This window comes from Dryobates pubescens, chromosome Z (assembly GCF_014839835.1).
Source record: "Dryobates pubescens isolate bDryPub1 chromosome Z, bDryPub1.pri, whole genome shotgun sequence".
Lineage (NCBI taxonomy): Eukaryota > Metazoa > Chordata > Aves > Piciformes > Picidae > Dryobates > Dryobates pubescens.
This window is the reverse complement of record NC_071657.1, coordinates 55,233,046-55,259,903: the sequence shown is the minus strand read 5'-3', so window position 1 is coordinate 55,259,903 and position 26,858 is coordinate 55,233,046. Positions and strand designations below refer to the sequence as shown.

Here is a 26,858-nt window from a genome sequence, read left to right as displayed (position 1 = left end):
ACACAATTCTACAATGTTGGAAGCAAAGGCAAAGAAGTACTCTCACTGTAAGAATATTGTTTTAGCAAACATGCCTGAAATTCAGTATCACACTAGACAACAACATTTAAGATATTAATTTTAACCTCATTTGCTTGCTTGTATCTTCTCCTGACATGTTAGCTTTCACAAGCATGTATTTATTTACAAGACACTGTCACTACCATAAATGTTCAAAAGTAAAGCTTGATTTTGTTATCTTATAACATGAAATATTTTAAATGTAAAAACATATACAAATTCACATACAAATAAATTTGAAAACTCCATAAGCCAAGCACCAAAAAAATCCCACATGGCTTTTTGTCTGTTCTATAGTAAAAGACACTCAGTTCTAAACACTGTGTTCTGTTCTGCTTTTCCAACCTAACTACTCAGAACCTTAGAAGACAGTTATTATGAACAAGACTTGGTTAATATTTCCTGGACACATATCAATTCACTAATTTTTTTCAATGTCTGATTTCAATCATTTCAACATGTGTGTTTAGATTACAGGCATATATTCATAAACAATGATTAATTACTACTTATCACTGTACTGCTCCCAGAGAAACAGGTTTTATAAGCTCTTAGCTAAGACTGATGCTAGAAAGCAAGCGAAAACATGAAACTGTAGGGGGGGAAAAGGCTTTTGTAGCTAGGATTATCCAGCATATTTTTTCTCCCTTTGAAACAACTGAGATGGAAAAAATGGAAGTATAGTGTAAAACCCAAAAGAATTAATGTGCAGTGAACAACATAGCAGCATAATAGAAGTATTACAAAAATTCATTAATTATAAAAAAGAATGTTATTAATCAAGCTAGTACTGTACAGTATCAAACAGTTATTGAATCTTTACATTTACAGTAACTATTTGAAGTACACATGGAATAGTGAAAATTGCACAATTGGATTCAAAGCATGTTTGTTTGGTTTCTGGCTTCTAAGGGCACAGAATATTCCTAATACAAAATTTCATATAATCCAACAAAACCTTGATGTTCAAGTAAGATAAATACTACTATTTTCAAAATATTGTTTAATAAAGGTAATGTTAACCGACTTCTGTAATTATTTAGTAAGATTTGTTTTATTAGGCTCCATCCTACCACACATATTGAGAATAAGACAAATAGAATATAAAGAACATTCACTGACAGTGTTTCTTAAAGCTATGTATCATAAACAGCAGCAATTGATTGTGATTTCAAAGTTTTAAAGACACAACTTATATCACTGCACTTTTTTTTGGTAATTGCCAGGTAAGAATAAAATAGATATCCTTTATAATATGGGAATGTCAAAATCTATACTATGACATATACAACGGCAAGATTGAATACTACTTACTTGAGGTTTGTTTCTCCTATTAAACCTCTTAGTTTCGCACAGCAAGAATTACATCACTTCAATGTTTTTAGCATTCATTTTGAAAGTCAGACACGTAACTTTATCTGACATGAATGCTCTTAAAGCAAGCACAGCAGGACACTACTGAATATATAATGATGTTAGACCAATGTTATTCAGGCTTTTTCCAAGGAAAAAATGCACTGTAAACACTTCACAGAAGTTTTATGTCCCTCTTCCACTGAAATTCTCAAATTTGAGAAAGTTTCACTATTTTTAAATAAAATTGAAATGCAGGTTCTGAATAATGTACTTGCTTATTGCTTTCCCAGACTATTTTGTTCCTCAAGATCATATTTATCACAATTTATTATATGTATTTCTTTGCTTATCCCTCAAGCAATATTAAACTTAATAGATACTCTTGTACTTCATCATCTCAATGCCCCACAATGATCAAACCACAACCAAAACAAACTAAAAACCTCACTAAACAAATGGAACCACTTCAATCAACAGAAGCATTGATTCCATTCAATTTTAAACCTATACCCTTAACTATACATCCCAAGAGATAGTGTTGATGATCTCTACTAACATGTTCAGCTCAAGAATGAAGTACCCCAGGGCCTCCTCCACAGCACTACCTGCCAGCCACTGTCCCTAGCCCACAGTCTACAGATTATTTGGCTGAGGGTCTGTGAAGACATAGACAGCTACAAAGGGCTGGTATTCCTCTTCCTTTTGGCCAGTATACTACTGTAGGTTGAGAAAGTCTTTCTTTCTGAGACTACTTTTGCACTAGGTTTCAGTAAGCAGCATAAAACCACCATATTCTTAACAGATAATTTACACGTTTAAGAAAAGATACAGTTTGTAACAGTCTGTGAAGGACAATTAAAAGGCTATTTGAGAAAATATACTTAATACAGAAAAGGCATGAAAAGAGTCAGTGATGTGAAAACCACAGATTTACCCGTTGCCATAATGCAAGTATCTCCATTCAACAAGGCTGGAATACCTAGATTAAAAAGTGATGCCCTACTAGAAGATTTCTATTCATATAAAAACAAAAACAACAAAAACCGAAAAAAAAAAAAACCAAACCACAACATAAACAAACACCACCAAAAAAACCCAAACAAAACCCACACAAACAATAAAACAAATAGGACACCAAACAGCACTGAGTACCCTAAGCATCTTCTATTGCTTTGGCTTTACAGCAAGTTTAGCCACTTCCATACAAGCAGGTTATATGCTGCAACTAGACCATGCAAGAAGCTTTTGAAGGACAAAAAGTACATCAAAGACAGCAGTACTTTATGTAAAATAAATGTATTTCTAAAAACAAAACAGAAATATTAGCCAGTGAAAGAAGACTGTTCGGAGTTCAAAAGCATAGCCATAAAACAAAGTTACAATTGTGATCAGGCAGCTTGGTTTATGGAGATGACAGAGTTAATTTTATTGGAGGACTTAACGTATTATCAGTCAACATCTCAATCCCCATTATCAACATTCAAATACACCTTCAAGTCATTTTCAATAGCCAAACCCTGATACATTGTTCTTCCCCTACAACAAACTTTGAAACAACTAGTTCAGCATTTCTTATTAAAAGTTCCCCCTCTAACACCCACCTTCCTTTATGACAGATGACCAAAAATATTTTCCAGTTTCCTACGTGCCAGATACATCTGGTTTTGAGCCTTGGACATTACATGTCTTCCTGTACAATAAAATGGAAGAAGAAAATCTTGTACTTCATTAAAAATATTGGTTATTCTCAGTAAAGGAAAAAATTAACTGCTGATTCCAGCTTAATCTTGTTTCAATAGGTTGCCAATGGTCAGCCTGTTGATGTTGACCTTTCAAGAAACTCAGCTGTGTCTGAAGAGTTATCATCCTTGAATTGTATAACATAGCAAATAACACAACTACAATGACACAAGAACTTTTGAGTATGCAAACTTACTGCTATGCTGAGGGCACAAGCCATTAAGAGCTGTTGCCTTATAACCTACTACACCATCCTGAAAGAAAGCAGTGGGAACACTCAAAAGGCAGTCTTCAACATGCCAAGTAATCCTAAACCTCTTCTTCATCTCTGTCTTCTAAAACACATTTATGGTATACTATTTGTGACTTGAAGCCACATGAAGAAAGCATCTTCATTAGGTCATGAAAGTTGGTCACTGCACTGAAGTCATAAACCTGCATCTAACTCTCTCATAACTAAAGAAATGTCAATTTCTTCAGAATTCAATTAGAAGAAATGCATACCAAAGTAAGAACAAGCAGCAAAGATACTGTTTGTCCTCAATACCCATGAAAGACAGGAAACTTGACTCAGTGGCTCATTTCAGCATTATGGCAGGTCATTTCACTATCTGAAATTTGTATCTTAGTAAGACCTGCCTCCCCAACTAGTGATATAGAATGCCAACTGAAATCTGAATATGCCAGATTGCGTAAATTCATATGGTTGCACTGTTTGACTACTGACCATCTAGATGACTCGAAGCAAAAGCATTAAGAAAAACCACACCAAGCAGCTGCAACTGAACCAGCATAAAAACACACCACGTGAAATACTAGTAGAAGCTCTGTTCCATAAACCAGAATCACTACTTGCATGATAAATTACACTATTGCTTCGTAGAACCAACTTTAATTCTCAGTTTACTGTGAATAGGCCTTCCCTTGGTTTGACATTAGTTTGCTAGTGAAGTGTACTTCAGTCATAAAACCTGAACTCTAAGAGTCAACCTGACATTTAGAAATCCCTAAGTCTCTCCCAATTCCACATAGATACAGATCTAGTGCAATAAAACCTCTATAAATTTACCTGCTCACTACTGTTCCTTGATATACTGTCATGATTATACTCCTTATGATACAAAGGAGTTTCAGAGTTGGGAGAAATCCAGCAATTCAGGACAACTTTCAGTCAGAAGGCATCTGGAAAGCGGCAGTACCACGAAGAGTTGTGCTTTCATCTTAGCTCATTCACATTTGCCTCACTTCAAAACCTGGAACCTGAGCACAGAAGGATTCCCACAAAATATAGGAATGGAGCAGTACTTCCGCACTACATGCATCTCTTTTAAACCTAAGCACGTTTTACTCTCTAAAACAACCATAAGGATGATATAGCTTCTAGAATAGCTTTCATGCCTATCAAACAGTTCAAAGAATAATCTTCCTAGAAGTTACAGGAAATTGCTATTACTAATAATAACCTCTGAGGAGTTAAAAATACAGTGAATTCTGTATTTTTGCATTTCTATTATCTAATTTATTATTTGATAGAAAGCAATAAAATCACTGTACAAGAGTCATGGAACACCTCTTCTGCAAACTGCAGCTCATCTAAGTAGTTTAACACAGACTGGACCAAATAAAATAGGAGTGAACTAAATACTAAACCTGATTGTTGACATGACCTCAGCTACTACATGCTCAAACTAGAATGTCAGTTTCACCTCCTGGGTAACGGTTAATTTGACACGTCAGTTATTATGTGGGTAGTTCAACTGCTCCTCACTAGCCAAGGTAATGTAACCTTGAATACAGCCAGATCTTTCTGCAGAAGTAATCTCAATAGCTTTCATAAACCATGTATTAATTTTATAAATGGACATAATGTCTGTAAAGCCAATATATTTAGTTAAAATTTAACTTTCTACAACTTAACTGTAAAATGTGTAAAATTTTTAATTAGAAATTTTGAGTAAATTCAGTTTTAAAAAGATTATTATAAAGCAAGACCTTTCCTAAGAATACACTTTGAAAAGCAAGTATAGGGTTTTTAATTAAGGTGAGTAGTTTCAAGTTTCTCTTTACAGTCTCCAAGAGAACCAAAGCAGTTAACACTGAAGCCCCGTAATAAACACAGTATGTAAAAACACAACTAGAAATACAAAATAATGACCCTTTGTGTATAGCCCCACATCCTTCCTAATGGATGAACTACAATGTACATCTCCTCAATGTGTGTAGGAAATAATCTTCCTTCACCAAATCCGTAACACTAGGGTGTCTCCTGCTTACATCGAGTTACAAGTTACAATAAAGAGATAAGAAAACAGCACATTTTTTCACTGGGGGTGCGGGGGTGGGGAAGAGGCAGTCAGGGCTCTGCGTGGAAAATTCCAAATATTTCTTGCAGCCATTAAGTAGAAGGTGAATCTTAAATTTATAAGACATTTAATACAGGACTGAAATCCTGATATTCACCATTTCTCCAAGTGGCCAAAGAACCACAACTCTTTCACCTACCCATAATGAGTAAATTTAGTGCTCCTTAGTACATTCTATTTACTTTTTGAGGTGCAACTCTTAGATCTAAGACTTGCACTGTCAACCTGTACCAGCTGTTTGCAGTGCAGTACACTACTAAGAAGTAAGGAAGAAAAACTGCAGGTGCTAAAATCTCATTTAGTTTAGATGAAGTTATGAGGAGCAATGGCAGTATTTGTAAATTCTTTCTGGATAACACACAACAGGTTACACTGAAAGACATCAGCTCAGATTCACAATCCTGGTCGTCTAATCCACCAGCAAGCAAACACTTCAGATAGCCTACAAAATCATCCAGTACCATTGTCCAATTAAGAGACCTATGTTAGCAAGACTGATCTCCCTTCTCCTCTCTGGATTTATGTACTTTAGGGGGAAAGGGAGGGGGGGAGGAGAAAAACATACCAAAGACAGCCCAAAAACAATATACAATACATCAATTGAAAATTCAGCAGATATGAACTATCTCACTGATGCTAAAAAGTGTATTTTTTTAACCTTATCTCCAAGGAAGCATAATAAATACCTATCTATAACCTTAGCTTTGTTTTAAGTAATTTTGGCTCAGAGTCATATTACACTTACAATTCATTGTAAGAGAAGTATAGCTAACAACATGGGAAAAAATAATCAGACAAGAAAATATAACATCTTAGCTACAGTAGAATAAACTGAAATCAACAGTACCTGCAAATTGACATACTGAAGCCTTGTAACAGATTTACTTGTTTCTGTTTCTACTGTGCAATGATGCATGATTTAACTACAATGAGTTTAAGTGTTCAGAGGACATCCCTGAGGTGGTATGTAAAGAAAAACACAGATTAATCTATTGTGAGATAATAAAACTGAAGAGAGAAATCATTTTCTTGGCAGATAAACAGTAAACAGATCTTTGAGCCAGTAGCCATCGTGGCAGCATCCAAAGCCTGAACAAAATCTAAAGACCTGGTTCTTATCTTAAAGACCTTAAACTTATTTGAAATGAGACTTCAACAAAAAGAAAACAAAAGAACTGCCTACTCAGAGAAGGTCTAAGAAGCCGAGCTGGGGTATACTCAATGTGCTAGATACTTGGGTCTAAGAAATTGCTGTTATGAAAAGGGCTAGAATTGTTTGGCTCTCATTAATGAATTAATAAAAAATTCAAATGTTACAAATGCACTCAAATTCAGTCATTAATATACAATCTTTGGTGTTTCCATAGCATTGTTATAGATGTTATGCTGAAATTTTAAAAAGACAGCATAGGAATAAGTTAGCAATTTACAGAGGAAGTCTGAATTGCTAGAATTCAAACTTCCAAGCCTCATTAAAATTTATAATTTAAACCAGGAAAATCCTTTATTAAATACAGCTTGCAACACAGTCCATTCACCAACCTAAATCTGAAGTTAGGGCACCAAAGACAAATAACTAAACCATGCCAGAACTGGAAAAACAGCTAAAAGTAGTCTGCAAAACAAGGTATATAAGGTGTGTTCTTCCAGTTCTGGCCTGCATCTTTTCACATACTTCCAAAGGGAAATTACACTGAATTAGATGCTATTATCCATACATACATACTAAACCCCTTTATTAATGTAAGTGTATGGAAAAACAAGATAGATGCTTTACCAGGCAATTTAGACTAGACAATCTTCAGAGGTCCCTTCCAAACCCTACTACCCTGTATAACTGCAGATATTATAAAAATTAAATTCTAATCTGTCAGGTTCATATATTCATATAGAAAGTATGTAAATGAAACTCACTGGTACTCACAAATATGCAGAGAATACAATTTTTCTAGTGGCTTTTTGTGTATTTGAGGGGTTGGGAGTTTTCAGGAGGGGGGTTGGTTTTGATTTTTTTCGTTTCCCTGAACTAATGATGGATGGAGAAAGATAGCTATTCTAATCAGCTAAAGCTCCTGCCCCTGTTTCAGGAGTCAAGAGGTAAACTTCAACCTCACTTTCACCCCGGAAGAGTTTCAGTATGAAAGAAATAAAATCTATATGCAGCAATGCATTTTTTTTTTAAATAAAAGAATCTGGCTACAAATTATCAAGTTACATAAAACATGAATATAGACATAAAAATTAAAAATACAACATACAATAAATGTCACTTCAAAACATATGCATCTATCAGGTGAGTTCATCTGGCTTTTCAGATGAGCCATAAATCAGTTCAGTAATAAATGTTTCAGCTATATGCTATACAGACATAACTTAAATATAAACATATGTTCTCTTTCAATGAAGAGAATGAATGAAATTGTATTCAAAGTGTGTGTGTGTGTGTGTGTGTGTGTATGTACACATACAAAGATACACTCAGATGTGGATCAATTTCCTCCATGATTTCCATAGTATTTCCAAAATAGTAACCATTGTATATTGCAATGCACAGAAAAAGGTAGCAAAATTTCAGTCATATTTTTAAAAATCTCACAAACATCATCAGTGTAATTCAGTGATTTTCTTTCCTTTTTGTATTTCAAATAGCATAGCACCCTCTGGTGCATCTACTAGAAAGAATAAACACCAGTCACTCTTACAAAAAAAAATAATTACAATAATTGAAGAATCCTAAGAATTCTTAGAAATCAGATTTCAATTTAAAATATTCTTTCTTACTAAAATATTTTATGACTAAGTTATAACTAATTATAACTATAAAAGAAAAAAATAAGAAAAGAAAGAAAGAATACTGCAAGTGTGTTCATATAGAAGGGTGCCAGGGAGGAAAAAAAAAAAAGACTGAAGTTTGAAACTAAACCTGCATTCTTAATAATAGGTTATTTTATTTTAAAATATTCTTATTTGGAATATTCTTGAAATGAAGAAGATAAGTAATTGAGTGAATCAAAATGTTTCATCAAGCAATATATCTGGTCTCAGTCTTGCAAGATTGAAAATTAGTAGCCTACAACTATTCAAGCAGTAAAAACTGCTAAATGTTACACCCAAAAGTCCAAAGAGAAAATAATTCTAAAGTAACATGATTTCACCATATGAAACAATTAGAACCTTGATATGACATGTTAACTATTAAAACACACCTAAGTTGCTGGGAAAGTAATTACCTACAGAAGTACATTTTGCTAGTCACAAAAGTAGAGATGACCACCTGCTTTAGGCAGCTTTTTTCTAAATCTCTGAAAGTCTCAACGCACAAGCAATGCAGGTGACACCTGTTTAAACCAGCCATCTGTCCCTAATAAATTAGATTTAGCCAAACCAGTATTTGTACTGCTCCTTAAGTTTCCAAAATATGGGTATACACACCATCTCTGAGAAAAGAGAAATATTGTAATAACTGACAATCAACTTTACCAGAAATACATAAATAATAAATTTGTGGCTAACAAGGAAACATCACCTTAAATATTAGCCTATGCATTTAAAAACCTCATTCATTTTTCAGTCCTTGTTCTTAATAAAAAACCCCCATAGTTTCATTCATAAAAAGTATACTTCTTTCAGTATTCTAATATATTCATCTGACAGAGTTTGATTTTGAAATGAAACTCCAACTACAAGCATACCACAGTACAACTGAAAGCTTGTTTTTTCTGCCTGTGACACATACACATCGCATTTCAACTTGAAAATAATTTTTAGGAAGGTCCTTAACAGGCATATATTTTTGAAAGCCTATTCATTTTCAAAACACTTCTCGGACAATACATGCAGCTGGACAGCTTTTGAAGACTGCAGGTAAAATACAACTAATATGGAATATTTAATGAGGAAAGCAAGCCTTTCATAAGAGAACAAAGTTAAGCATGAAAAACCTGAAACATTACCTAGAACACCAAAGGATCTGCAATGACAAAATATGATTGCATTTCAAATACCTGCTTAGGTTTCAAATAAGAAGAGATGCAAACAGTAACAGCTTTCCTTCTCAATGCAAAGTTTAGTAAATTAGAATAAACCCCAACATTTTTTACTCTGGATTATTTTGTGTTTAACAAACTAAGGTATCAGGCAGAAACAAGAAATGGGATATTGCTAATAAAGCCAAGCCTAATTACCAAATAAAGCACCCTGACTTTAAACTCTTTCTTTAGCAGCACTCTGCCTTTGATTCCCCTTTCATTTACCTACACTGTTCTACCAAAACTGTTTCTGCATAGTAGCACAACGTCGGTTAGCTAGCTGACAACAGAACAGAGCATATGATCCAGACAGGCTCATTAGGATACACTGAAACAAAATCAGGTAGTTACACAACCTAAGTCACAGAAAACAATTAATAATTAAAAAAAAAAATAAATCACAAGGCATCTCATTTTCAAACATTGGTTACCACCACAAACACCAACAACTGGGAATCAGCATGCATGATGCAGATTTCATCTTTGATGGTTAAGTATTTCAGAGAGACCAGAGACAGTACTTCTCTCACTGAAGTCCATAATATTAAAAGAGGTCATTAGTGCTCTGTGATTAGGGCCCAATTACAATGTTTGGAATGGCAGTCGTTGCCTAGAGAAAATATGGCTACTAAACAGTATTTAAAACATCTCTGTGTTTAGACAAAATCATATACTTTTAATCTGATTTTAAGAAACACCTATACACGTCCTCACAAAGTTACAATAGAAAGTTTGTGTCATAGCCACTTTCCTGTACTAGCAGCGAACTGGACACATGTTCTACAAAAAGATTTCAGCACCCCAGAAGCATTTCAACCTGAGCAGTACTCTGCCCTGCTGTAAGAAGGCTACTCAAGAAAGGCATGGTGCACAGCCCAGAACTGACATTTCTCTTTTCAACAATAGCAGATGCCAGGAAAGACTTCACAACCAATGACTCACATAAACTACTTGATAAAACTAGTAAGACTTAAATGTGCCATATAAGCAATATAGTACTATAACTACCACTGAAAATTCTTAATGTCTTTAGAAATTATTTGGCAGCACGACCTTTAAAATTAGCAGCTGGTGTTTTCATCTTGAATAAAACAAAAACAAAACAAAAAAACCCACCAAATTACTTTTGGTCATTACTCAAAAATATTGTATTTTTAAAGTTCTTCTTGGCCCATGAAGTACACATTTTAAAAAAAGGAAAGAAAGAAGAAAGTCAGATCCAATACCTTAAGAAATACTAGTATTAACAATGCACTGACTTCTTAGCACATTTTGGACTTGATAGCTGTTTAGAAAAATTGCCCCCAACACAGTCATTGGTAGCTCCAATGTGAAATAAACAAATACATTGTTATTTAAACTGTACTGAGAAATTCTGGATTTTGTACAGAGCTTTACAGATATAAAAATAGGAAAAGTGTATATACAATTAAAATGTATGGTTTGGATTTTAAATAAGACCATTTATTTTCTTAACTATTTTGCTAAATAAAGCAATAAGGAAATACACAAATCATCACCAAAAATAAAAAAGCTTGCAAAATGACACAATTTGACAACTCAGAGGGGAGATTGCAACCAGATATGGAGATGTTAAATGAGAATTTCATTGCCATAACAGATGCCAAAAATTCACTTCATCCAAAAGAATTTATAAAGTATATGAAGTATGAGTTGATGCCACTGACAACATAAATCTTTAGATCTTAGTAACCAACCACAAAAAGGATGAAGAAAACAAGCATTCTTGAATTTTTTTAGAAAAGCAAAGCATCCTGATTAATAACACACTTTCTACTAGAGCTCCTTCGGAGGTAAAAACATGCTTCCGTCTTGTCAAAACATACTCTTGAATTATAGTAACAATATTGCAAATATTTTTAAATGATATTTCTTGTTTTTCTTTTTTGCTTCTCGGCATACAAACTTGCAGTCAACATCTTAATTGGGGAGAGTTTAAGAAAACTGAAATGGATTCTCTCCCTGTGAATGTAACTCACTATGCATAAACTAGATCTACGCACACACTATTCCATACTACACTGGCAATATGAAAGCATCACTTAAATAATCTCCTGCAAAACGAGTGCAAGAAATGAAAACACCCTGCTACTCTCCATGTGTGTGGACGGGGGTATAGAATAAAGAAAAAAACCACTTCGGAATACAAAGAAAGCACAGCTTGCACTAAAATAAGCAGCAACATTAATTACGAATAATAAAACAAATTCTAGGGCTACGTAAAGCACCGAAATGTGATTGATAATGATCGATAGCACAAGAGTATCATTAAAAGGTACAGCAAGTTCACAAAGATCTACAACACTGAGCAGCTGCATCAAATCAGAACAAGGCCCCTGTAAGCCAAAAGGGAAAAACACCCCCTGTTCTTGGTGTGCTACAGGATCCATCTCTGGCTTCATCTTTCCTCCCACTCCAACGGTTTTTTCGGGTTTAAAGTAAGTAACCTTAGACTGCGGCTAAAGCCTCGTTCCCCGATTTCCCCATTCCCTCATGATCAAGTAAGATGCATACCCACCGCATCCAAGCAATTGTCCTGGAGGTCCCAGAAGCCTGCCTCCGTCCCCATGACCGCCAAGCCTCTCTTCCTCCTCACTTCGCACCGCGGCCAGCTCCGCTCCCCGCCCAACAGACACCCCCATCCCAACAGCCCCTCTCAAGAACGCGCTCCCCACCAAACTGCAAACTACACCTAGGCGCAGCGGGGCCGGGGAGTGGGGGAAGAAGGATGGAGAAGAGGGAGGGAGAGGGGGAGGCGGCAGGAGAAAGCGGGGGAGCAGGGAAGGCGACCCACGTTCCCTTCGCTGTACCGCAACCAACCGCGAAGCCCAAGGGAACAGCTCCAGCCAGGATGCTGTGAGGACGGGGGAGGCAGCGGCTGGGGAGGGAGAACGGAGGGAGGGCCGGCGTGCGGCCGGCAAGCATATTCACCTGGGCTGAGGCGGGCTGTGGTGCTGTTCCCGCTGTCGTTGCTGCTGGAGGCGGCTGTTGTTGTTGTTGTTGTTGTTGTTGTGGGTGACGATGATGAAGGGGGTGAGCAGCAGCAGCAGGAGGAGGAGCAGGAGAGGAGCGGTTGTTGTTGATGGGTAACAGTCTCCAGGACTACGGTGACTATGGCGCTTGATTCACAAGGCAACGGTTGCTATAACTCACAAAAGGGAGAGCGAACGAGGGAGGAGGAGGCGGCGGCCCCGCCGGAGAGGCCCGGAAGAGGCGGGGCCTGCCTTAACGGACAGCGCCGGGGCGGCTCCCTCAGCTAGACCGGGCACCGCCGCGGCCCTTATTCCGAGCGAGGGCCGGCAGCGCTGGCCGATGCGCGCGTACAAGGGCGCCCGGCGAGGCTCCCGGCGGCTGGCGGCGCGAGGCCCGCGGCGAGGGGCGTGGCCGAGCGAGTGCTCCCTGGGCTGAGCCTGCGGACGCTTGACGCCATTTCCGGCGGACGAGGAGGCGGGGGTTCGTCTGCGGCGCGCTGCCCTCCGCGGGGTTTGCATAGCGCCCGCTGGCGCGCGAGCGGGCTGCTGCCAGCTGGGACAGGCAGGAGTCAGGTCCAGCAGCGGCTGCTCTCCCCCTCCCACCGCGGCCTGTCACAGCGTCCCACGCCTCCTTCCCTCGAAAGATGGCAGCGAGGAGCCGCTGGCGGTGGGGGTGCTCCCCAGCTGCCGCCATTTTAAGGCGGGAGGAACGGCAGTGGCTGGGCCCACAGCCCTGTGGCCCCATGGGCAGCGAGCTCGCCCCGAACTCATCAGGCGCAAAGGTGCGAGGCCGCGCTCCGGCTCAGCCGAGGCTATAGGGCGGCCTGACCCTACTCGGCCTTGCTTTGAGCCCTGTGCATGCCGTGGGTCGGCGGAGGCAGTGGGTTTGGTGCTGATGCGCAGCTGTGGAAACCAAGTGCTCCCCCCTGGTAGTTTGTGTTCCCGTTGCCTCGGGGGCGAGTGCTTTAGAGGTGATTTCTGGCGATGTCCGATGCCCACACATGTAATGGCCACAACTATGCAACTCTCACCTGCAAAGTACTTCTGCCGTGCTCCGTAGCCCGTAATTCCCACTTGTAATCTCTACAAGTGACACAATTTCTGCATGACTCTCTATATACTGATTTGTGCCCTCACGTGTTCTGTACCAACGCAACAGTCTTTCCATCTTTCTCATACCTGTTGGTATAAGCACCAGACATTTGTGCCACATACCTTACAACCACTCTGTTACCCTTATTGCTACAAGAACAGGTCAAAATCGCTCTCACCAAAGATTTTCAAAATGTTAGTAGGTTTAACTTCTTTTTTTTCCAAGGCCCCATGTAACCTCCATAGGCTAACACTATTTACAGAAAGTGCTTCCTGAGATGATACCCTAGTAACTGCTGGGATGTTCTCAGTGAGTGGATGCTTTAATAGGCTACACTCACTTGCAACACAAGTTTTCTCAATCAGAAACACTAAGATAATAACAGAATAATAGAACTGTTTCAGCTGGAAAACACCTCTAAGATCATCCAGTCCAACTGTCAACACCACCATGGTCATCAAACTATGTTTCAAAGTGCCAAACTGACATGGTTCTTGAATACCTCTGGGGACAGTGGCTCCCTGGGCAACTTATTTCAGTGCCTGTTGAAATTTCTTCAGTAAAGAAAACCTTCCTCATATCCAATCTAAACAACATAAAAATTAAGCAATCTAATTTAATAAAAACATATAGGAATACATTTAAGCATTCAGTTCATTTGAAGGTGAAATGTTTTGATAAGCATCTGTCTATCTATCCAGCAAATACAGGGAGTTTTATGTAGCTGGTAGTACATTGGAAGGTTTGAGGATTTGAATTTTCATTGAGTTTTAAATCTCTTGTGAACAATGAACAAAAAGGGATGTTGCACATTGGGTGTTTTCACCAGAAAATTATTGACAGAGCAATATGACTCACTTTTGTGGTACAGCTTTAGCAACATTAATCTTACCCATGTTGCTAAAGAAAATGTTGATCATAAGGTTTTTCCTTCTTGATACTGTACTGTCTTTTATGTTGTGCCATCAACCTTATTTGCTTGGCAAGATGAACAGGATGAGCTGTGGTAAATAAAATTGAAAGATAAAAGCTCTGGGCTGCTGATTTGCATTCTCAAATCATGGAATTTTATGTGATTATTCCTACAAATTTGAGCCTCAGAATGTGATCTTTATCAAAGAATGTCTTAACCTTTGAAGAGAAGATCTCTTTCTGAACATGTCAACAGTTACTCATTCCAAGATAATAAAAACATTCAATCACTTATAGAACTTCTATAACTAATGACAGTATTAAACACATGCCAAATTGAAATATGAAAGTGCTATTGATTAAAAGTGGTTGTATTGTTAGAAACCTTGTATTTTGTATTTAGATACTGTATAGCTCAAAATAATCTTATGCCTTCATATGTGGATACAGAATAATTAGAATATAGTCAAAATTTTTACCAGTGACTAAACCCAAAAAAGTATTGCTTTTTGTTGCCAGAATCCAAACTTTAATACCCCTGAAAAAAAGAATTGGCTTTTTAGAATAGAATAGAATAGAATAAACCAGGTTGGAAGAGACCTTCAAGATCATCGCGTCCAACCCATCAACCAATCCAACCCACCTAAACAACTAACCCATGGCACCAAGCACCCCATCAAGTCTCCTCCTGAACACCTCCAATGACGGCGACTCCACCACCTCCCCAGGCAGCCCATTCCTAACATCCAACCTAAACCTCCTCTGGTGCAGCCTGAGACTGTGTCCTCTTGTTCTGGTACTGGCTGCCTGGGAGAAGAGACCAACATCTACCTGTCTACAGCCTCCCTTCAGGTAGTTGTAGAGAGTGATAAGGTCACCCCTGAGTCTCCTTTTCTCCAGGCTAAGCAATCCCAGCTCCCTCAGTCTCTCCTCATAGGGCTTGTGTTCCAAACCCCTTACCAACTTCGTTGCCCTTCTCTGGACTCGTTCCAGCAAGTCAACATCCTTCCTAAACTGAGTGGCCCAGAACTGGACACAGCTTACTCAGTTTGTACTGGAATTTCTCATTCTGAGAATGATAATGGAAAAAAAGACTGTTCCCATTAGCTACTTTTTTGTGATACTACATTTTGTAATACTACTCATCAACCTGATCTCCTTATATGATCATGTGAACCACCTGGTGGATGTGGGGAAGGCTGTGGATGTAGTCTACCAGGACTTCAGCAAGGCCTTTGACACCATCCCCCACAGCAAACTCCTGGCCAAGCTGTCAGCTCGTGGCTTGGACAGCAGCACTGTGCTGGGTTAGGAACAGTCTGGACGGCCAAGCCCAGAGAGTGGTGGTGAATGGTGCCACATCCAGCTGGCAGCCAGTCAGTAGTGGTGTCCCCCAGTATTGATGATCTGGACAAGGGGATTGAGTCCACCATTAGTAAGTTTGCAGACAACACCAAGTTGGGGGCAGGTGTTGATCTGTTGGTAGGAGAACTCTCCTGATGGACCTAGATAGGCTGGACAGACCAGCAGAGTCCAATAGGATTTAACAAGTCAAAGTGCTGGGTCCTGCACTTTGGCCACAACAACCCCATGCAGCACTGCAAGCTGGGCACAGAGTGGCTGGGGAGCAGCCAGGCAGAAAGGGACCTGGGGGTAGTGGAACCAGCGGAATATGAGCCATTGGTGTGCCCAGGTGGCCAAGAAGGCCAATGGCATCCTGGCCTGCATCAGAAACAGTGTGGCCAGCAGGAGCGTAGAAATCATTGTGCCCCTGTATTCAGCACTGGTTAGGCCACACCTTGAGTCCTGTGTCCAGTTCTAGGCTCCTCAATTTAAGAAGGATATTGAGATACTTGAACGTGTCCAGGCTGGTGAGAGCCCTATGAGGAGAGGCTGAGGGAGCTGGGGTTTCTCAGCCTGGAGAAGAGGATGCTTGCAGGAGACGTTATTGCTCTCTACAACTACCCAAAAGGAGGTTGTAGACAGGTAGGGGTTGGTCTCTTCTCCCAGGCAACCAGCACCGGAACAAGAGGACACAGTCTCAAGCTGCTCCAGGGGAAATTTAGACTCACTTTGAGGAGAAAGTTCTTCACAGAAAGAGTGAAGAATGGAAAGGGCTGGCCAGGGAGTTGGTGGAGTTACCATCCCTGGAGGTGTTCAAAAAAGGATTGAATGTGGCACTTGAAGCTGTGGTTTAGTTAGTCATGAAGTGTTAGGTAATAGGTTGGACTTGATCTCGAAGGTCTTTTCCAACCTGGTTGATTCTATGATTTGTAAGGCTTTCAAATTTTGATCTTAATCAGAATTACATTGCCATCTCACAGGACTCTTCCAACACAGAATCTTTTAGAGTTTGAATATTTCTTATAAGAGCATAATTAGCTTGTCTAGCAATATCATATGACATAGGTCATTTCTTATTAAGTCTAATATATAGCTTGTTTGTATTTCCAAATTATTTTCTGATACATTCTGTCATTTGTAGCATATCTGAAACATACCACAAGTCATTCCTATCAGCCATATTGTGCAGAATACATTCTCTATATAAGTTATGAAACAGTTACAAAAGCAATACAAAATATCAAAGCATGTAAGAGCAGTCACACTGATTCAGATCATGGGTACATCTAATCTAGTATTCTTAGGAGCTCAGTAAGTGCTAAATTAATGCCTAGAGAAGTACAAGAACAAGTATATTTGTGCATTTCCCTTTTTAACTTTGTCACCATGTGACTATTTTCAATCCAGGGTTTTCTGAACCCTGCATGATTTATCTTTTTCATAACCTCTAGGGAATCCTTTCCAAGATTTTTCCCAGTCTTCCTTTGAACTCATGCATAAAGTTTGCATTTGCAGCATCTTTTGTCAAGAAGACCCTACTGTCCAGTAATTCTTATATGAAGAAACAAACCCTTTTGCTTTCAGTGAAGTCTAGTCCCCTTGGTTCCTATTGTTTCCATTCTTGTAAGTGTTCATGATGAAGGGAAGAATAAAAAGGAGATGTACAGACAACTTAGTGCAGATCTAGAGGCTACACTGGCTGCTAATTGTGGTTTGCTTGAATACTGTTATAAATGCACAGACTACTGTAAAATTCTGCTTAAGTAAATTGGTTAGTTATTACTTAGCTATTTGCTGAATATTAGTAAAATCAGTTACAATCTTACCCTTGCCTTATGCTGTTGTTCACTTGTCTCCTTCATGATGTGAAATCTCCGCTTGTGTGGTGATCTGCATGCTTGTAGAACAGCTATGTGTGATATATGTTCTCTCAATGCCTACTGATATGCTGGGGTTTTGTAGTACTGGGTGATAGTGGCTTGCACCTTACTGTTTACATGAACACTGTGTGTTTTTTTGTGATAGCTTTTCTTCTTCAGTTAACATCCTGAAGTGTGATAGAACATGGGTTGGAAGGGACCTTTAAAGGTCATGTAGTCCAATCCCCTGCAATGAGCAGGAACATCTTCAGCTAGATCAGAGCACTTGGAGCACACGGAGCATGTGACCTTGAATGATTCTGGGGAATGGGCATCTGCCATCTCTCTGTACAACCTGTCCCAGTGGTTCACCATTCTCATTGTAAAAAATTTCCTTATACCTACTCTGAATTCCCCCTCTTTTAGTTTAAAATCATTACCCCTTGTCCTATCACAGCAGGCCCTTCTAAAATGTCTATCTGCTTCTTTCTTAGAAAGCTCCTTGAAGTATTGAAAGACTATAATAAGGTCTTCCTAAAGCCTTCGTTTCTCCAGACTGAACAATCCTAAGTCTTTCAGCCTTTTCTCGTAGGAGAGGTGTTCTAGCCCAGTAGGACTGTTTTTGCTTTACTGACTCAGCTGGCAGTGCAGGCTGCGTGTTTGATCTTGGAAGTGGGAAGACATGGTTACACACATTGATGGTCAGAAGCCTCAATAGTATTGCCCACCTCATGGTTTCCTAAGTCCCCTTTTATATGGGCAGTACCACTATGCTGCACAGGATTTCCTGGCTTCTGATTAAAATAACTGTATGTTTCCTGTGTAGAAATTAATTCTAAAATTATATTTTACCCTAGCTACTGGTCCTCTCATCAGCACTTGCTGAAATGATCACTGGCAGACCATCATTTTGGTATCCTCCTGGTACCACAAGCTTTCTGTCCACACAAGTTTCTGTAGAAAGTGCACTATTCCTGGATTCCCTCTGGTGACAGTTTAGGCTGTGTCTTTAAGCTAGCTGCATAGTGGGGTGTAAAAAGAAAAATGAGAGATTATTCTAAACAAATTTCATTGGTAGATGTGTGGGATGTAGTTTTACAATCTTACATTCTGTTCTAATTCCATCTTTCTACTGGCATGCCAGCTGCTTCTCACTGGATGGAAGACCTTTATTGGCTAACCTTGAGATAAGTATTACTAAATTCTTAATGGCACTTTTGAACTAACTGAAATTTCCCTAACATATCTCCTTTTCTCTTTTCTTCTAATTAACCAGAGGAAAAAGGGAGGGGAGAGGTTGGCAGGGGGAGCAAGGCAGCATCCTACTGGACAAGGGGGATTCCTGTGCTGTTTGCTTTTTGTAAAAACTTGTATAATGTTGTATACTGTATATTTTGGTCATAGTCATTGCATTCCATTGTAGCTTTGTAAATACAGCTTTTCCATTTTGCTTCCCCGAGCCGAGTTTTTGTTGATGTGGTTGGGTTAAACCATCACACCTCTAGTTTGCCTTGTGGCACCCTGTTTTCAGTTTCAAGACATAAGTTGTGGACAATACTGTTATTTGCAGGGATGAGGAAGGAATAACATAGCAAGTACTGACAGTGAAGGCTGATTGTAAAGGGCAGATGTAAAGCTGGTGACATCTTGTCTTTTGTGTGCATAAAGTGGTCGCCAGAATGTGTCATAAGATGTCCATACTGAGAGCTTGCTGCTTTTACCTCTGCTTGCCATCCACTGGAGAATATAAGGGGCTGAAGCACAGTCACTAAGTTGAGGTTCTTTCATCCATATTGGCAAACAAAACATACTATGTGCACTTGTGGAATGTATCTTCCACTTTGGTTGCATTGGAAAGTTGCCTTGAAAAGGCTCATGAAGTTTGTATACACCAATATTGCATCATAGAACTGTAGAATCACTAAGGCTGGAAAATACCTTTAAGATCATTGAGTCCAACCATAACCCAGGTACCATGACCACTAAATCATATCCTGAAGTGTCACAACTACACACTTCTTGAACACCTCCAGGGATAGTGATTCCACCACATCTCTGGACAGCCTGTTCCAACAGCTCACCACACTCTCAGTAAAGAAGTTTTTCCTAATGTCCAATCTGGACCTCCCCTGGCACAACTTAAGCCCACTTCCTCTTGTCCTATCACTAGTTACTTGGGAGAAGAGACCAACCTGCCTCACTACAACCTCCTTTCAGGTAGTTGTAGAGAGAAATAATATCTACCCTTAGCCTTCTCTTCTCCAGACTAAACAACCCCAGTTCCCTCAGCTGCTCCTTGTGTGACATGAGCTCCAAACCCCTCACCAGCCTTGTTGCTCTTCTCTGAACACACTCCAGGACCAAAATGTCTTTCCTATACTGTGGTGCTCAGAAGTGAGCACAGTCCTCAAACTGTGGCCTCACCAGGGCACAACAAGCATTAAAGAGATGCATGAAAAGCATCAAAGCATGATAATGGAGGTGATAAGGTATTTGCCTTGATAATGCACTGTTGATTGAACTAAAATGCTCTAGTGGGCATATTCATTGTTAATTTAGGAGCTTGACATGTTAATTAGTATCTGAAGTCTCTTAGAGTTTGGTTTCACTGAGTTTGTAATAAGCCAGTGTCATACACAGATGCATCAGTAATGATTTTTAAAATCCTATTAAGATATATTCCTAGAGAAGCTTTGCCTTTATAATGAGTTTAAAAAAAAATAAATCCAGTATAAAAGAAATTCATCAATCTTCAGTATTTGACATAACAAACATGAAAATCATTGAGTAGGCATATATTAAGCCACACAGTATCTTAAATAATAAAATACAAATTGCTTGGTTGCCATGCAAAATCTGAGATTACACCAGCTACTAAGAATCCTTTTTTCTTTAGGAAAATGACTAAAATCTTCAGCCCTAATCCTGGAAGACATTTCTTTGATTACAGAATTCAGAGTGTGTAGTTGTGTAATCAGAGTTAAGAAAGGCATTTAAAATTGTTTTACAAAAGTCATTTTACTCCAGCTTTAAAATATCAGGGAATGGTGCCAAACTGATGACCTTGTAGGTGTGGCAATGCCAGAGTTTCCTAATCTAAGCACTGGCATTTGTACACGCACTGAAGAAGGTGTTCAGCTGCCTGGCCACACATGAGACTTTAAATTTTCTCTCTTACTCTCAAAGACAATGGCCGAACAATCTGTGGGTCAATGGCATTATCCCACTGATCTGATTAAATCAATCCACTCCAGGCAGGGACAGAGGATAAAGTAATTAATTGTCACTTTCCCCACTCTGGTGTCCTGTGGAGTTAGTGCAAGTCCTTGCCTTCATCAGTCTCTGGCTAGACTTCCTTACGGCTTTCAGGACTAACTGAGCATTGCCCTTTGTAGAAAAAAACCCTTCAGACAGCTGAAGTAGTAAATGAATGTTTTTGAGAATGCCACGCATGCTAATCTTTGTGAGAACTGTGCCAGCTGCACCATGAGTGGCTAATTTTAGAGATAAATTTTTTAAATCTAATAGAGAGCTTCTCTAATGCAACTATCCACCCTCAAGAACATATGCCTAGTAGATCTTAATTTAAATTCACCATACAATTATAAACCAAATCATCCACTTGTTTACTTAGATTCAGCGTTTTTGTCGAAGTCAGATAGGGATATACTTCCTCACTAGGCTGGACTGAAGAAGACCAGTACTGCCAGGGTCTTTTGGGAGGCCTGAAGTTTGCAAACAACAGCCTTTGTCTGTGATATAGGTGTTTGCATATTGAGTCAGTTAACCAACCACATAAAATATTATGCAAATATAATTTCGCAATGGAAGATGTGGTATAAATCAAGGGGTTTGTGGCCTTCTTTTGTTATAAATATGTACAGGTTTTGCATGGCACTTTCCCTTCCATTGCAGTGAGCCTAAAGAGAACATTTCTTCAAGCCTCTTATGTGTATTTTCATTTCTTTCCTAATTTGCACAATCAAATCTGTCAAACTCAAAACCTGTTACATACTAAAGCTTAAAAATATGTTGCTATTTTTGGATTTATTTTTTCTTTTTGGTAGCATTCTAGGAGGCTGCATGACAAGCATGTAAAATTATTCAAAAGTGCATGGCCCCTTCCATGGGGGCAGAGTTACATTTACCTGCCTGAGACTGTGACATTCCTCAGCTCATTTTCACTGTCCTGTGATGCCTCTCCTGGAGGTTGATTCTACATAGCACTCAGAGCAAAAACCATGACTGTTTTTTGTCCAAGCCACAGGCTTGTAACCTTGCAAAAACTTGGTTTACAACGCACTACCTGACATGAGAGTTGTTTTGGGTACATCAGTCTCTGCAGGAGACCTTGCTGCTCCTTACTGACTCTAAGCTGCACCCCAGAAAGCCAGGCCTGGTTTTGTTTGTGGAAGTGGGGAGCAGGTGACAATGCTGGCTGTGCTCCATAAAATGGACATAGATGTGTCTGTCCTGACCACAGCAGTTAAGAAAAGTGGACTGTGACTGCCTAAAAGATTTGTCCCAGGTGGTTGACTGGGGGACTTGGGCTGCTGTTGGGAGGAAGCAGGAAGAACAGCTGATAATCAGGGCAGGAGTGGGAGCTGCCAGCCCCTGCTGAGCAGCATTGGTTGAATTGAGACCTACAGGTCAAACTAAAGGACAAGAAGAAAATTACAGGCAGCAGAAAGAGGGACTGGTATCCTAGAAAGGGTATAGGGATTCTGCCCAGTTGTGTAGGGAAATGATTAGGAAGGCCAAGGCATGGCTGGAGCTGAACTTGGCAAGAGATAGAAAGAATGATAAGAATGGCTGGAAAAGGAAGGATAGAAACCCTCCATGATAAGCAAGACTCTCAAGCTGTTAACAAAAGACAAGGAGAAAGGCTGAGATACTCAACAACTGAGATACTCTACAACTACCTGAAAGGTGGGGGTTGGTCTCTTCTCCCAGGCAACCAACACCAGAGCAAGAGGACACAGTCTCAAGCTGTGCCAGGGGAAGTTTAGGCTTGAGGTGAAGAGAAAGTTCTTCACAGAGAGAGTTGTTGGCCATTGGATTGTGCTGCCCAGGGAGGTGGTGGAGTCACCATCTCTGGAGGTGTTCAACAGGGGATTGGATGTGGCACTTGAAGCCATGATTTAGTAGTCATGAGGTCTTTGATGATTTTTGAGGTCTCTTCCAACCTTATTGATTCTATGATTCTAACTGCTGCTACAACTGCAGCACACCGAGGCAGGGCCAGGGCAGCACACTGTGTGGAGCAGCACATCACTTCCCTGCCCTGCATTCCCCCGAGCCAGTTTTTTTCTCTCCCGATTGGCCGGTGCATTGTGGGCGGAGACTGCTGCAGTGGCACATTTAAATCCCTGGCAGATGAGCTGGGGCAGATCTACAACTGCAGTGTACTGAGGCAGGACCAGGGCAGCACACTGTGCAGAGCAGCATGTCCCCCCCCCCATCCCTCTGAGCTAGTTTTGTTCTCTCCTGAGAGGCCAGCGCAGCGTGGACACACGCTACTGCAGCGGCGGTGCTTTCACCAGAGGGAGGGAGATGCTTAGTCATGTGGGCTTGTTCCTGAATTGTTCTCCAGTTAGGACCACAAAGCTGTTTTCAAAAGTTCTATGTTGACCCAGACTGAGGTTGAACTTAAGCAGGCAGGTGTCAGGCAACTGGCTGCAGAGAGTGCTGGAGCCTGGCACCTGAAATGGAGGGCAATGGAGATAACACCTGCATTAGGTGCGAGCAGCTCGATTATCTGCTTAATCTAGTGTCTGAACTGAAGGAAGAAGTTGCTGGACTTAGGACTGTAAGGGAATGTGAAAGGGAGTTGGATTTGAGGAACCAGGCTCTGCAGACTCTCCTAGCAAAGGGAGGTGACCCAAGATGCATCAGGAAATGGGTACAGATCCCTGTTAGAAGAGGCAAAGTAAAACCCTCATGGCTCCCCTCACCTTCCTTACTGCAGCAGTTTAGGCTGTGCCTTTAAGAAAAAGACAGCTGCAGAATTCTCTAGCTGAATTGTTGGGTGTGAAAAGGAAAACAAAGATTAATTCTAAACGAATTTCATTGGCCAGATGTGAGATGTACCACAGCAAATATCTCTCTGTCACTCCAGCTCCAGTCTGTCTGACTTTTTGTTTCTTGGCCAGAGAGCATGCAACTGACCCTGGAGTGGAACTGATAAGAGTAACGAACTTTCATAACAACTGCTTTGAGCTAATGAATTTCCCTTAATATCCTTTTCTCTATCTTTTCTCCTTTTTTGCCTAATTAACTACTAGGAGGGAGAAAGAGGTTTGGGAGGAACCCAAGGTGGCATCCTCCTTGGGAGGATCTCTGTTTGTGTTATTTCCTGTAAATTCTTGTATGATATTGTAAATACTGTATATTTTGTATATATTCATTGCATCTTCATTATTGCTTGTAAAATACAGCATTGATTCACTTCTCCAACTGGGTTAGCTGTGCTTTATTGTTGGTGTGTGTGAGCTAAAGCATCACACCACTACACCAGCTGCCCTTGCAAAACAAATGTGGGGCACTGGAAGTTGAGGGTGAGGTGAAGGAGAAGACAGAAGACACACCATCCAAGGTGTTGCCTAAAGCAAAACAGCCCAACCCTGCATCAGGACTTGTTCCCTTGAGAAAAAGAGGATGGTATTTGCTATTGGTGATTCCCTCCTGAGGAGAACAGAGGACCCCATATGTCAGCCAGATCCTTCCCACAGGGGAGTCTGCTGCCTCCCTGGGGCCCAGGTCAGAGATGTTACAAGAAGACTGCTGAGTCTGGTACAGTCCTTTGATTACTATCCCTTGATAGTTATGCAGGTGGGGAGCAATGAGTTTGAAACCAGAGGTCCAAAGGCAATCAAAAAGGACTTCAAGGTTCTGGGAAAACTGGTTGAGGGGCCAGGGGCCCAGGTAATTTTTTCATCAATACCAGAATTTTGGATTTTTTGATCTTGGGGAACATTCTATGGCACCAGGTTCTCTAGCAACAGATGGACTACATCCATCCCTGAGGGGGAGAAAGATCCTAGCACATGAGAATAGTCTGTCCCACAGAGGGAAAAGGGTTCTAGGAAGGGAGTTGGCAGGACTCATTGACAGGGCTGAAGGGGGAAGGGGCTGAAACCAGTCTCCCCAGACAGGAGTCTGGGGGTGCTAAGCTGGATTCAGGGGTGAAATCAGCAGCCCGCTGAAGTGCATGTACACTAATGCATGAAGCATGGGTCACAAACAAGAGGAGCTGGAAGCCTTGTTCCAGCAGGAAAGTTATGATGTAGTTGCCATCACAGAAACATGGTGGGATGACTCACATGACTGGATCACCGTAATTGATGGCTACAGGCTCTTCAGGAGAGACAGGCGAGGGAAAAGGGGTGGAGGAGTGGCCTTGTACATCAGGGAGGCTCTAGATGCCATGGAGTTAGGGTTCAAGGATGATCAAGTTGAGTGCCTGTGGGTGAGAATTAGAGGGAAGACCAACAAGGCTGACATCCTGGTTGGAGTCTGTTATAGACCACCCAACCAGGATAAAGAGGTTGATGAATTATTTTATAGGCAGCTAAAGGCTGTCTCAAGATCACCAGACCTTGTTCTTATGTGCGACTTTAACCCGCTGGGAACTTAACACAGCAGAGAGGAGGCAGTCTAGAAGGTTCTTAGAGTGTATGGAGGATAGCTTCTTATCCCAGCTGCTGTGTGAGCCTACCAGGGGTAAGGCTTTGCTTGACTTTCTTTTTACCAGCAGAGATGGGCTGTTAGGAGATGTAGTGGTTGGAGGCCGTCTGGAGTCCAGTGACCATGAGATAACTGAGTTTTCAATGTCCAGTCAAGCTAAGAGGGGCAGCAACAAAACCTCCACTCTGGACTTCCAGAGGACGGACTTCAGGTTACTTAAAGAACTAACTCAGAGGCCTTAAAAACAAAGGGGTCCAGGAGGGCTGGACCTACTTTAAGAAAGTAATCTTGAAGGTGCAGGAACAGGCTGTCTGTGGTGGGTTAGAGTTTCCCATTCACATTAACTCAGCACATCCAGCTCAGTTGGAAGCAAATGGAAGCTGTACTTACAAAGCAAAAACTACACTCCACAATGGAATGCAATGAATATGTACAAAATATACAGTATTTACAATATTATACAGGTATTTTTAATCTGAAATTAGCATAGAAACCCGCTGGTCAAAAGGACCAGGGAAGCTTCACTGCCCCCTCCCCACCCCCGCAAAGCCTCACAAAACCCCTTGTACCAAAAGAGAGAGAGAGAAGCTGGAAGAAAGCAGTGTTAGTCTTATCTCAAGGTCAAAGGTGTTATCCTCCCAGCAGAACAGCCAGATCAGAGAAGAAAAGAAGGAATGAGAACGGAAGAAAAATGTGTGAGATATTTATAGAACAATGCTTCTATCCCAGATATTCTGTCCAAGGAAATTAATTTAGAATAATCTTTTGGTTTCCTTTTTACACCCAATAGTGAATTATTTATATTTATCTACTTTTCTGCTCAAAATCTGCAGCTAAATTTTAAAGGCATAGCCTAAAAGTGCCACAATCCACCCCTTCTAAACAATTTCATTGGCTGTTACTACTATTCATGTAATCTAAACCAGTATCTGCAATAAGTAAAGTTTATAGTCCCTTCTGGCTTTCCTCAGCTGTAGATGATTCAGAAGTCCAACCACCAGGAAAAAAGAAAGCAGAAAACAGTTTGTCTCTGCGCAGACAAGGCGAAGCAAAGGAACAGGGTCTCTCCATTGACTCAAGGCTCTCATTGTTCTTAGGGTTCGTGCACCATAGATTCTTCATGGATTCTTCCTTTGGGTGTGATGTGGTATCTGTACAACACTCTGAATTTAAACTCTTTCAGCTACAGTTAGATTTCCTTGTTGAATTCACTGAATTTCACCATTCTCTTGCATTACCCAGCAAGACTGACCAGGACCTTCAGCAGAAACCACCCCTTGGACAGGTTTGGCCTCTCCTGAGGGCGAAAATACCCAAACAGTTTTGCCCAACAGAATGTTTTCTCTAACAACAGGAACCTTCTACTTTCTGTAGCTCTCTTCTCCCAGGCAACCAGCACCAGAACAAGGGGACACAGTCTCAAG

At 40.4% G+C, this 26,858-nt stretch overlaps 1 protein-coding gene across 2 annotated transcripts in view; it reads right to left on the bottom strand.

The window, feature by feature from the left end:
- Positions 1–12,805, bottom strand: part of RFX3 (regulatory factor X3) — a 127,634-nt gene extending 114,829 nt beyond the window's left edge. For both annotated transcript variants that reach the window (XM_054179028.1, XM_054179029.1), the window contains exon 1: positions 12,500–12,805. The gene's annotated coding sequence lies outside the window, so the exon portion shown is untranslated. The remainder of the gene's footprint in view (positions 1–12,499) is intronic.
- Between the last annotated feature and the right edge of the window lie 14,053 nt (positions 12,806–26,858).